The following is a 13,763-nucleotide window of genomic DNA, read 5'->3' as shown; positions in this document are numbered from 1 at the left end:
GTCTGGGTGGAGATAAAATTTGAGGATATTAGCAAATAAATGGTATATTTTTTTCTTTTGAGACAGAGATTTTGCTTTTGTTGCCCAGGCTGGAGTGCTGTGGCACCATCTCGGCTCACTGCAACCTCTGCCTCCCGGGTTCAAGCAATTCTCATGCCTCAGTCTCCCAAGTAGCTGGGATTACAGGCCCCACCACGCCCGGCTAATTTTTTTGTACTTTTAGTAGATACGGGGTTTCACCATGTTGGCCAGGCTGGTCTCAAACTCCTGACCTCAGGTGATCCACCTGCCTCGGCCTCCCAAAGTGCTGGGATTACAGGCATGAGCCACCACATCTGGCCAATAAATGGTATTTTAAAGCCAAGTGAATGGAAGAGATAATGTAGGGACAGAGAATAGAGAAAAAAGTAGTCTAAGAACTGAGCCTGGGGCACCCCAACATTTAGAGGTCCCCTGAAGGAGAGGGAGCCTGTACAGCTCATCAGGAAGGAGCAGCTGGAGAAGCACCCAACTGCATTAATTTCCTGTGACTGCTGTAACAAATTACCACAGACTGGGCAGCTTAGAACAACCAGAGATTTATTCTCTTACAGTTCTGGAGGCCAGAAGTTCAAGATCAGACCACTGGGCCAAAATCAAGGTGTTGGCAGGGCTGTACTCCCTCTGGAGGCTCTCGGGGAGATGTTGTTCTTTGACTCTTCCAGCTCTGGCAGCTGTTGGCCTTCCTTGACTTATAGCCACATCACTCCAATCTCCCTCTCTGTGGTCACATTACTTCCTCCTCTTCTGTTCTAATCAAATCTCCCTTGTGCCTCACTCCTTATAAGACCCTAAGGACACATAGAATTTAGGGTCTACCCAGATAATCCAGGATGTCCTCATCTTCTCAAAATCCTTAATTACATCCATGATGACCCTTTTTCCAAATTTGGTTACATTCACAGGTTCTGGGAATTAGGATGTAGACACGTCTTTTGGGACCACCTTTTAATCCATTACACCCACTGACTGACAAATAAGGGGTGACTCACCAAGTAAGGCAAAATGGCAGGACTTCCTGTGTCTGGGAGGAGGGACTGAGTAGGTTAACTGTAGGGTGTTCAGCCTGAAATCTCAGGCAAGGAAGTATAGGGCCAAGGTTGCAGCTGGCTTCAGCCTGTGTGGGAGAGTCTCATGGGGAGGGGAGGAACTGCAGATAGGAGGTTCTCAGCCCTCCCAGGCCTGACTCAGCGTCTGGCTGGGGCCATCTACACAGCAGCCAAAGTGATCTTTAAGTTGTAAATCTATTCATATCACTCTCCAGTATGTGACCCTTCAACAGCTTTCCACACCTTTTTTTTTTGAGATGGAATCTTGCTGTGTCGCCCAGGTTGGAGTGCAGTGGCGCAATCTCGGCTCACTGCAACCTCTGCCTCCGGGATTCAAATGATTCTCCTGCCTCAGCCTCCCGAGTAGCTGGGACTACAGGCGCCCGCCACCATGCCCGGCTAATTTTTTGTATTTTTAGTAGAGACCGAGTTTCACCATGTTGGCCAGGATGGTCTCGATCCTCGTGATCTGCCCACCTCAGCCTCCCAAAGTGCTGGGATTACAGGCATAAGCCACAGCACCCAACCAGCTTCCCACAACTTTTATGCAGAAGATCAATACCGTTACCCAGCCTACAGTGCCCAGGGGCCTGGCCCTAGCCCACCACTGCAGTCTTCTTTCATACTTCCTGTCCCTGCTAGCTGTCTCAAGACATACTAGCTGCCTCTCAGGCTGCTGTCTCTCCTACCCTAGAGCCTTGGCCTGGTGTCCCCTCAGCCTGGAAGGCTCTTGTTCAACCCACTTCACTGAGTTAGCATCCAATGGTGTTCCAGATCTCAATCCAAATGTCTCTTATGCAGAGAATTCTGTCTTGGTTCCCTGGTCCAGGTCATAAACTGTGTGATATAAATTCTCATGGATCCCTGGACTCATCTTCCATAGCACCATCAAAGTTCATAATTGTGTACATATTTGTAATGTTATTTTATTAATGTTTAGCTCTACCACTTGACTGTAAGCACCACGGGGCATGGTTTGTAGTATTCACTGTTCTATTCTAAGTGCCTTGTCCAGTGCTTGACAAACAGAAAAGGGATGTGGTGGGTTTAAAACATGTCTGCAGGGCTGGGTGCAGTGGCTCGTGCCTGTAATCCCAGCACTTTGGGTGGCCAAGGTGGGTGAATCACCTGAGGTCAGGAGTTTGAGACCAGCTTGGCTAACATGGTGAAACCCTGTCTCTACTAAAAATACAAAAAAGGTGGCTGGGCGTGATGGTGCATGCCTGTAATCCCAGCTACTCAGGAGGCTGAGGCCGAAGAATCCCTTGAACCTGGGAGGCGAAGGTTGAAGTGAGCCGAGATCGTGCCACTGCACTCCAGCCTGGGCAACGGAGTGAGACCCCGTCTCAAAAACAAAACAAAACAAAACAAAACAAAACCAAAAAAAAAAAAAACAACCATGTCTGCATTTTTTTTTTTTAAGACAGGGTCTCACTCTGTCGCCCAGGCTGAGTACAGTGATGCCATCATGAATCAAAGGTAAGTTGAGCAATGAAATGGCTCACTGCCCCCTCAACTCCAGGCTCAGGTGATCCTCCCACCTCATCCTCCCAAGTAGCTGGGTCTACAGGCACATACCACCATGCCCAGCTAATTTTTTTTTGTGTGTATATATATATATATATATATATATATTTTTTTTTTTTTTTTTTTTGGTAGAGATAGGATTTCATCATGTTGCCTGGGCTGGTGTTGAACTCCTGGGCTCAAACAAACCTCCCACATCATCCTCCCAAAGTGCTGGGATTACAGGTATGAGTCACCATGCCTGACCAGCCAATTTTTTGACATCCTTTCCATCAAGAGGTAGAATCTAACTGACTTTCCTTTAAATACGGGCTGGTCTAATGACTTGTATCTAATTAACAGAATGTGGCAGAAATGCTGTGTGACATCCGTGGCTAGGTTCTAAGAGGTAATATGGCTTCCTTCTGGCTCACCCTCTTTTAAAATTTTAATTTAATTTAATTTTTTGGGGGGGATGGAGTCTCATTCTGTCGCCCAGGTTGGAGTGCAATGGCTCGATCTCCGCTCACTGAAAACTCCACCTCTCAGGTTCACACTGTTCTCCTGCCTCGGTCTCCCGAGTAGCTGGGACTACAGGCACCCACCACCATGCCTGGCTAATTTTTTTTTTTTTTTTGTATTTTTAGTAGAGATGGGGTTTCACCATGTTAGCCAGGATGGTCTCGATCTCCTGACCTCATGATCCGCCCACCTCGGCCTCCCAAAGTGTTGGGATTACAGGCATGAGCCACTGCACCTGGCTCCTTTTTAAGTTTTTTTTTTTTTTTTTTTTTTTTTTTTTTTTGAGACGGAGTCTCGCTGTGTCGCCCAGGCTGGAGTGCAGTGGCGCGATCTCGGCTCACTGCAAGCTCCGCCTCCCGGGTTCACGCCATTCTCCCGCCTCAGCCTCCGAGTAGCTGGGACTACAGGCGCCCGCCACCACGCCCGGCTAGTTTTTTGTATTTTTAGTAGAGACGGGGTTTCACCATGTTAGCCAGGATGGTCTCGATCTCCTGACCTCGTGATCCACCCGCCTTGGCCTCCCAAAGTGCTGGGATTACAGGCTTGAGCCACCGCGCCCGGCCCTTTTTAAGTTTTTAAAAACTCTTTTTGGATGCTCCCTTTCAGAACCCACCTGCCATGCTGTGAGGACACCCAGGCCACATACATAGAGAGAGTAAGGCCACATGTAGGTGTTGCAGCCAAAAGCCCCACTGAAAACCAAGCCTGCAACCAGCATCAACTGCCAAACATGTACTGAAGAGGCTGAGATGATTCCAGCACTTGTGGCTGACTGCAACCGCAAGAGAGACCCGGAGCAAAAGCCACCTAGCTGGGCCCAGTTACTCCCAGAATCATGAGAGAAATATGTAATTGATTGTTATTACTCTATAAGCCACTAAGTTTACATATAATGTATTATGCAGCAGTAGATAGCTGGAACAGGAGCCAATAAACACTGAATGAATAAATGTGGATAGGTCTGGTTGAAGGAACATTGCATGTATTTTAGCTTTGTGAAAGGTTTCATTGACAACTCTCAGCTTCTCCCCCAAGAAGTCTTGGAGATTCTGGAAGGCCCAATTCAGAAACTCAGGTTCACCCAAGGAGAGACTCCCAGAAACTCTCAACTCAGGACAGGAAACATGGCAAGGCTGTCAGAAGTTAGCTCTGAGCCTGATGCAGTGGCTCACACCTACCAGTAATCTCAGTGCTTTGGAGGCAGACGTGGGAGGATCTCTTGAGGCCATTTGTTCAAGACCAACCTGGGCAACCTTCTTATTCTTGGGCCCATGGATAGTTTCAGGGGAGCAAAAACATACAACATTTTATCTGTGTATATGTGCATTTTCCCAAGGAGACGTTATCCAAGCTCTGTTATCAGATTCTTGAGTCTGTGTCCAAAAAATGTTAAGAACTACTGATCTAGTCCAACTATTTCAATATCTACATTAAGATACTAAGATATTTTATGTACTAAAGTGGACTAAGTACCCTGAATAAACTTCTGAAAACAATTATGGATAAAATAAAAATGTATTTATTTTTTGATGCACTGATGAGCTGGCAAGAAAGTAAGGAATACTCAGGCCAAACAAGTCACGAATTCAAAGGCAAGTTGAGCAATGAAAGTGACTTTTGCCTTTTGGACATTTTTATTTTATTTTTATTTTTTATTGTCTAACCTAGTCACAATTTTAATTTTTTTAAAAAATTTTTGTGATATAGTCTTGCTCTGTCACCCAGGCTGGAGTGTAGTGGCATAGTCTCGGCTCACTGCAACCTCCACCTCCCAGGCTCAAGCGATTCTCGTGCCTCAGCCACCTGAGTAACTGGGAATACGGGCACGTGCCACCATGTCCCACTCATTTTTGTATTTTTTGTAGAGATGGGATTTTCCATGTTGGCCACGTTGGTCTTGAACTGGCCTCAAGTGATCTGCCTGCCCTGGCCTCCCAAAGTACTGGGATTACAGGCATGAGCCACCGTGCCCAGCTCCTCTTAACAAGTTTTTAAGTGTACAGTTCAGTATTAACTATAAACACAATATGTACAGCAGATCTCTAGAACTTATTCATCTTGCATGACTGAAACTTTATCATTTTAATTTTTGTAAATTTTAAGCTTAAAAAATTTTTTTTGTTTGAGACAAGGTTTTGCTCTGTTGCCCAGGCTGGAATGCAGTGGCACCACCATGCCCAACTGTTTTTTTGTTTTTGTTTTTGTTTTTGTAGAGACAAAAAAAAAAACCCCAGATAGGTAGCTCTTGCTCCGGGTCTCTCTTATGGTTGCAGTCATCCACAAGTGCTGGAATCATCTCAACCTCTTCAGTACATGTTTGGCAGTTGATGCTGGTTGCAGGCTTGGTTTTCAGTGGGCTTTTGGCTGCAGCACCTACATGTGGCCTTACTCTCTCTCTCTGTGGCCTGGGTGTCCTCACAGCATGGCAGGTGGGTTTCCCCATCTTACTATGTTGGCTAGGTTAGTCTTGAACTTCTAGTTCTCACGTGATCTTCCCTCCTCAGCCTTCCAAAGTGCTGTAGTTACAGGTGTGACCCACTGCACCCAGCCCATTATTTATTTATTTATCTGTTTGTGTTTTCTTTTTGTGGAGAATGGGGTCTTGCTATGTTGTCCAGGCAGTTCTCTAACTCTTGGGCTCAAGCTAACCTTCTGCCTCTGCCTCCCTAAGTGTAGGGATTATAGGTGTGAGCCACTGAACCTGGTCCGGTGAGTAACTTTTAACTCAGTAAACTTGAACTTGAATTTTCATGGTCTCATGGGAGTGAGTGATTGGAGAGAACCAGTGGTGTGACAGTAACTGGCTCTCCAACAAAACAAAACAAAGCACTGTTTTGTGTACGGTTCAGTATTAACTATAAGCACAATATTGTAAACATATATTTTAGTGTTTTAGTTTTTGTTGATTTCCATTAAGTAAATGTTCCCACCTTAGATTTCAAGCCATTAGTGGTACGAAGAACAGGAACGAAAAATATTTGGTTCTTGTGAGCTGATAGGCGCAAACTCCAACACACACTACTGAGAGAAACTTGGGGCTCCTCTAAGGTGGGAAGTCTAAAAAACCTAAAACTGGGACTCCAGTGAATGTGTGAGCTACATATAAACACCATTACCTCCTAACAGACTGAAAAGGAAAATGCCTATCTCAATTTCCCTATTCTTAAGAGAAAAATGTCACTCCCAAAGTGCTGGGATTACCAGTGTTGAGCCACCATGCCCATCCTCCTTGCCCTCTTTTGCTATGTGCTTTAGGAGGTAGGTGACGGTGTAGTGTACACTGGCACAGCAGCTGGAGGATACAAATGTAGGTACAAACAATAAGTAAGAATTCATTGACACTAAAATTTGTTTAAGAGAATTCTAAAATCAGTGAAAAGATATCTTAAGAGTGAGAAAAAATAATGACATGATACAAACAAAAACTGTATTCGCCCACCAGCAGACAGAAATAAAAAGTGATCCTAGATGGAAAAAATGAGAGACAAGAAGGAACATAGAACAAAGTGGTACATGCATGGGTAAGTCTAAACAAATGTTGTATTAACATTAATAACAATGTCTTACGGGCTTAAAAACACAGGCCAGCTGTGGTGGCTCACGCCTGTAATCCCAGCACTTTGGGAGGCTGAGATGGGCAGATCACTTGAGGTCAGGAGTTCGAGACCAGCCTGGCCAACATGGTGAAACTCCGTCTCTACTAAAAATACAAGTATTAGCTGGGAGTGGTGGTGGGCCTGTAGTCCCAGCTACTTGGGAGGGCGAGGCACAAGAATCACTTGAACCCAGGAGGCAGAGGTTGCAGTGAGCCAAGATCATGCCAATGCACTTTAGCCTGGGTGACTCAGTGAAACTCTGTCTCAAGAAAAAAAAAAAAAGTAATTCTCCTGCCTCAGCATCCTGAGTAGCTGGGATTATAGGCACGTGCCACCATGCCCGGCTAATTTTGTGTATTTTTAGTAGAGATTGGGTTTTGCCATGTTGGCCAGGCTGGTCTAGAACTCCTGACCTCAGGTGATCCATCCGCCTCGGCTTCCCAAAGTGCTGGGATTATAGGCGCGAGCCACTGTGCCTGGCCTGTTTTTCTTATTAAAATATGGAACGTTTCACAGATTTGTATGTCATGCTTGTGCAGAGGCCACGCTAATCTCTGTATCATTCCAGTTTTAGTATCTGTGCTGCCGAAGTGAGCCCTGCCATTCGTTTTTTTAAACTCAAATGATTATACCTCTTCCAGGAAGCCTTCCCTGAGAGCCGCCCTCAGAACGATGCCCCAGAGGGGGCCCAAAACAGGTACTCCACACTAACCCATGCATGTTATTGTCCCTACGTTTACCTTAGTGTTCTATAGTGACCATTCCATCTCCCCAGTGATGGGGTAAGTTCCTCAAAGGTACTTTGTTCTTTTTGTTTTTTTGGTTTTTGTTTTTTTTTGAGACGGAGTTTTGCTCTTGTTGCCCAGGCTGGAGTGCAATGGCACAATCTTGGCTCACCGCAACCTCCACCTCCCGGATTCAAGTGATTCTCCTGCCTCAGCCTCCCGAGTAGCTGGGATTACAGGCATGCACCACCATGCTTGGCTAATTTTATATTTTTAGTAGAGACAGGATTTCTCCATGTTGGTCAGGTTGGTCTCGAATTCCCGACCTCAGGTGATCCTCCTGCCTTGGCCTCCCAAAGTGCTGGGATTACAGGCGTGAGCCACCACGCCCAGCCTACTTTGTTCTTTTCTGTACCCCCAGCACCTAGCTCAGGGCCTGGCACATAGCAGAAGCTAAAAATATTTGTTTACTATCACAAAGAAGATGGGGGAAAAAGCAAAACAAAACAAATTTGTAGGGGGCTGGGTACAGCAGCTCTGGCTTGTAATCCCAGCATTTTGGGAGACTGAGACAGGGGGATTGCTTGAGCCCAGGAGTTCGAGACCAGCTTAGGTGAAGTAGCAAGACCCTGTCTCTACAAAAAATAAAAAATAAAAAATTAGCTAGGCATGGTGGTGTACTTGTGATCCCAGCTACTCTGGAGGCTAAGGTGGGAGGACTGCTTGGGCCTAGGAGGTTGAGGCTGCAGTGAACCATGATCACACCACTGCACTCCAGCCTGGATGGCAGAGCCAGATCCTTTCTCAAAAACAAAACAAAAAAAATTTTTTAACTGTAGGATGAATGAGTGAATGCAGCTTACATGTGGTAGAGACAGGTTGAATCCGCATTTGGCTGCAAAGCCTGAGCGTTACCTGGGACTGGGGGCAGACTTGATGAGACTGAAATTGTTTTCAGGCTCAGTAGTTCCCTGTTCTTGGCCTTGCTGAGGCTGTAGGTGCTTCAATAGAGGCCACAGCCCAGCCCAGGGGACCTGAGTTCCCCTGTGCCCATAGTTTTCAATGTACCCTCCTTTCAGTGTGCCCTCTGAGCCTGGGTGGCACTGGGACTACCCCAAAGTGGTGGGTTGTGCAAGCCTTGTCTCCTGGACTCCCCCTCATTTGGGGCTCGGTCTGGTGGCACTGCTGACCCTCCCCTCCTTCCTGCCTTCTGTGCGGTGCCCTGCACCATGCTCCCCATCACTCCCTCCCTCTCCTTTCCACCTCTGGCCTGGAGCCTGGGACACAGGGCTGTGAGAAACCCTTTGAAAAATAGTGTCTCCAGAAAGCTCCTGTTTCTCAAGCATAGTTTGCCTGAGGAAGACAGCCACTTCCTCTGGGGCTGAAGTCTCCCACGGGAGTCTCTAGTCCCCATGTCTGTTAAATAATCTTATTGAAGAACCTTGGGCCTGGGACACTGAGGGTTCTGGCCCTCTCCTGGGGGCCTGGCCTTTGGGTGAAGTTCCCCGAGACAGGGGCTGTGCCTCCCCTGGACAGAGGCTGTTCTTTCCTCTGTGTAATAACATGATAACTCTGGGATATGGCACCGGGGCAGGTGGACACACTGGTCATGGTGAGAGACTGAGCATCTTCAGCCAGTGGGGCTCTCTGCTGCCTTTTCCGAAGGCGCCTGGCTCTCAGCTGTTTTCCTTCCTCTGGGCTGTGGAACTGTCTGCAGTTCCTCTCTCTTCAAGAGGAGGAAAGGAGATGTTGACTCTCTCCACGAGGCACCCAAACACCCTCTCCTCCCCCAGCACAGACAACTGGTTCTCTCCACTTTAATTCTTTGGTTTTTGTTTTTTGAGATGGAGTCTCACTTTGTAGCCCAAGCAATTCTCCTGCCTCAGCCTCCCAAGTAGCTGGGAATACAGGTGCCCACTACCATGCCTGGCTAATTTTTTGTATTTTAGTAGAGACGGGGTTTCACCATGTTGGCCAGGCTGGTCTCGAACTCCTGACCTCAGGTGATCCACCTGCCTCGGTCTCCCAAAATGCTGGGATTACAGGCATGAGCCATGGCTCCCGGCCCACATTTAATTCTTTAGTGACTGCTGCCCTTTACCTCCAAGTGCAGTGAAGGAGATAAAAAAGAGAACAGAGTGACCTTGACCCCACAACCCACTCTCCAGGATCTGGGGAGAGTGGCTGGGGAGAGCAGGCTATTGGTCAGCTGCAAGCCCGGATGCTCTTTGGAGAAGACCTAGCCTATCCAGCAGAAGGGGTTGGCAGGGTAGGTATGTTGGGTCCTTGCCTGGTGGCTCTGAGACACCTGCTTGTGTGCCGGTGGGAATCCTGAAGTCACAGAATTCACCTGGAGGACCTCTCACTTCCCTTCAAAGTGCTTTCCCTCTACCACATTTCAGTGGGATTTCGGGCATCCCTGGGGTCATATTTTTGGGAAAATGAGTGGTGTGACACCCTTGATCGTCAAAGCAGCAGCTGGCACCTGTACAGGTCATTTTAGAAAGTGCTTTCCCAGGCCGGGTGCAGTAGCTCACGCCTGTAATCCCAGCTTTTTGGGAGGCTGAGGCAGGCACATCACCTGAGGTCAGGAGTTCAAGACCAGCCTGGCCAACATGGTGAAACCCCCGCCTGTACTAAAAATATAAAAATTAGCTGGGCGTGGTGGTGCATGCCTGTAATCCCAGCTACTTGGGAGGCTGAGGCAGGAGAATCGCTTGAACCTGGGAGGTGGGAGTTGTAGGGAGCCAAGACTCTGCCACTGTACTCCAGTCTGGGCAACAGAGCGAGACTCCAAAATAAAAAAAATAAAAAAGAAAAAGTTCTTTCCCATCGAAGCACTAGTTGTCAACTGTGACTGTGAGTGAGAATCACCTGGAGGGTTTTTTTGAAATATACCAACATCCAAGCCCTATCCCAGAGCAATTAAATCAGAATCTCTGAGCGGGGCATGGGTGTGTTTTAAAGCTCCTCAGAGGACCTGAATGTGCAGCATTAGAGCCCCACAAGGACCTTGAAAGCTAGACATTGTCATTATTCCCACTGTTCAGATGGGCCATGGGGGCTCAGAGAGGTGAAGCCACTTGGCCAAGGTCAGAGGGCAAGTGGAGGGCAGGGGCTGAGTCTCACATGGAAGTAAGCAGGTGGCCCCCTGCTTTGTCACTGAGGATCCAGGCTTCCTGTGGGTCCAGGAGGCCTCAGGCAGGCCTGGGAACTCACTTCATTGGCTGGGAAGACATTTCTGCCACCTCTTTCTCCAGGGCTGGACTGTGGCTCCTCCAAGCCCGAGAATACCGGTGGGTCCAGAACCTCCACATCGAGCCTCCGGTTCCTCTCACTGGAAAGACACACCCTTTGGTGAGGGGGAGGAAGCATTTTTGAGGTGAAATGTTGTATCCCAGCCAGGAATGGAAAATATTAAAAGCCCATTGGCGCCAACAAGGTTCGCGCCAGGGCCAGAAAGTACGGAAAAGAGGAGGGACGTCCCTGCGGTGGAGGGTGCAGTGGGGGTCAGCCAGGGGGCTGCCCACGCCCTGTATCCCAGGCTGCCTCCATCTTCAGGGTTAGAGCAAGCTTCTGCCGGCCAGAGGAGGGTCCTTGGGTGATGACCCCAAGAGAAAAGCCCCTTAGTGTATGAGTTGGTTTACCCCACATTCCAGAGAGGGTGGTGGGCATAGGGATGTGTAACCACTGAGAGTGAAATATCTTACTGGGATTGTGTGAAGCCAGGCCAGCCCAGTCCACACACAGATTCTGAACATTATGGGTGCTGGGATGCTGAGAGCAGGTCAGCCATGGTCCCTGTCTTCTAGGAGTTTCACCATAGAGATTGGGCAGGCAAAAAATAGACAATGTCAGTAGAGTATGACAGACGCTCTGCTGGAGGGGTATACAGGGACTGCGCAAGACAGAAAAGGGACAATTCGTTCAGCCCAAGACTAGGAGGAAGGGTTCCCAGAGTGGGTGGCACCTGGACTGAGTCTTGCTACAAACAGACATTTCAAGAACTTGCACAAACAGACATTTCAAGAACCTGCACAAAGCTGGTATTTGGGTACACGCTCTTGGGAGTTAACTCTGTATTTGGAAAAAGAAACACAGAGACACAAAACAAAAGCCCCCCATGGGGGCTTCCTTTCCCACTGCCCACATCACATCCGCAGCAAGGTACAAACATACTTATAAGGTAGTGGATAATGTCTCAGAATTATTTTCCATCTACCCCTCTCCCACTGCCTGTCACAAACACACTAGGGTACAGGCACACCTGTAGTCATAAACAATTACACACATACATATATCACATATGTACAAAGTAGTGGAGAAGGCACCAGAATTCTCAGTGAAAGAGCTGTTCTCATGAGTGAAATGCTTTAATAAGTACTGGGGTTGAAGATGAGGCCCCCGGTGGTTGGGGGTCTGCAGAGATGAGGCTTCAGAGCCTGGCAAAGCTGCTCCACTCAAAAGAGGAAGAAGGATCTGGAAAGAGGTGCAAGGAGCAGTGGTCGGAGAGGAAGAGGAGGGAGGAAGCCAGTGTCCCTCGGTCAAGTCTACCAACCCCACAAAAGCTCAGTGAATATGACTGCTTGTTGTGAGAACCAAAGGGCATGAGCTTCATACTGACGTTGTGGAATGGGATAGAAAACCTGAGCCTGGAGGCCAGGCAAGGTGGCTCACACCTGCAATCCCAGCACGTTGGGAGGCCGAGGCGGGCAAATCTCTTGAGGTTGGGAGTTCGAGACCAGCCTGACTAATACGGTGAAACCCCACTTCTACTAAAAATACAAAAAAATAACCAGGCATGGTGGCACATGCCTGCGGTCCCAGCTACTCAGGAGGCTGAGGCAGGAGAATCGCTTGAACCCAGAAGGCAGAGGTTGCAGTGAGCCGAGATCATGCCACTGCACTCTAGCCTGGGTGACTAAGTGAGAGTCCATCTCAAAAAAAGAAAAAAAGGGCCGGGCGCGGTGGCTCAAGCCTGTAATCCCAGCACTTTGGGAGGCCGAGACGGGCGGATCACGAGGTCAGGAGATCGAGACCATGCTGGTTAACACGGTGAAACCCTGTCTCTACTAAAAAATACAAAAAATTAGCCGGGTGAGGTGGCGGGCGCCTGTAGTCCCAGCTACTCGGGAGGCTGAGGCAGGAGAATGGCGTGAACCCGGGAGGCGGAGCTTGCAGTGAGCTGAGATCCGGCCACTGCACTCCAGCCTGGGTGACAGCGCGGGACTCCGTCTCAAAAAAAAAAAAAAAAAAAAAAAAAGAAAAAGGGCCAGGTGCCGTGGCTCACGCCTGTAATCCTAGCACTTTGGGAGGCCGAGGCAGGCCAATCACAAGGTCAGGAAATTGAGACCATCCTGGCTAACACGGTGAAACCCCATCTCTACTAAAAAATACAAAATAATTAGTCAAGCGTGGTGGAGGGCACCTGTAGTCCCAGCTACTCGGGAGGTTGAGACAGGAGAATGGCGTGAACCCGGGAGGCAGAGCTTGCAGGGAGCCAAGATCACGCTACTGCATTCCAGCCTGGGCAACAGAGCGAGACTCTGTCTCAGAAAAAAAAGAAAAAGAAAAAAAAAGAAAACCTGAGCCCAAAGTGAATGAGGCTGAGAAGCAGAGGAGGCTTCCTGGGATTGATACAATCTTTGAGGGCTTTGGTGTCCACTGGCCATGGGACAGTGGGGTTCAAAGCAATTTCATCCGGATTTCAAGGGGCAGAGAGGCTCCCAGTTGACGTTACGTAGACTCTGTCATGGGCTTTCTCGCCCACCGAATCTCCTCATTTTACTGTGGAGGAAACTGAAGTCCAGACAGGGAATGTGAAATGGCTAAGATCACACTGCATTTGGGGATCAGAGCTGCTGGGCATATATGAGCTGTGACACACCCCACCAGGCTTGCATGTTCTTGTGCAGCCACTCACAAATACATACACTCAGAGTTCTGTACAACAAAACCCCTTTTCCTCAGGATGGCCTGGGTGAGTCATCATCCTTGTTCCCAGAGTGCGGAGCCTCAGCATCTCCCTGGCACCCTGGAGGGAATATCCAGGTCCACCAAATACAGGGAGCAACCAACTCTCCCTACAATCCTGTATGAGAGGCCGCTGTGATAAAACAGGAAGATCAGAGGACTGGAAATCAGACCTGGCCTGGGTCTAAGCCTGACTCAAATTCCTAAGCATCTCCAGGACCCAGGTCTTGGTAGAATTCTGGCATACCTCACACTATGTGCTTTCCCCACTAATTATGAACAGGCTCAGGCTGAAATGAAAATCAGCAGCAGCTTTTGTTTTGTTTTGTTTTAAATAGAGATGAGGTCTCACT

At 48.3% G+C, this 13,763-nt stretch overlaps 1 non-coding gene across 1 annotated transcript; it reads right to left on the bottom strand.

The window, feature by feature from the left end:
- Positions 1-7,206: 7,206 nt before the first annotated feature.
- LOC114679770 (U6 spliceosomal RNA) lies at positions 7,207-7,310 on the bottom strand. The gene has a single exon (XR_003731880.2). It is a non-coding gene; the product is annotated as a U6 spliceosomal RNA (small nuclear RNA).
- Between the last annotated feature and the right edge of the window lie 6,453 nt (positions 7,311-13,763).

Source organism: Macaca mulatta, chromosome 7 (assembly GCF_049350105.2).
Source record: "Macaca mulatta isolate MMU2019108-1 chromosome 7, T2T-MMU8v2.0, whole genome shotgun sequence".
Lineage (NCBI taxonomy): Eukaryota > Metazoa > Chordata > Mammalia > Primates > Cercopithecidae > Macaca > Macaca mulatta.
This window is presented reverse-complemented; position numbering and strand designations above follow the sequence as displayed.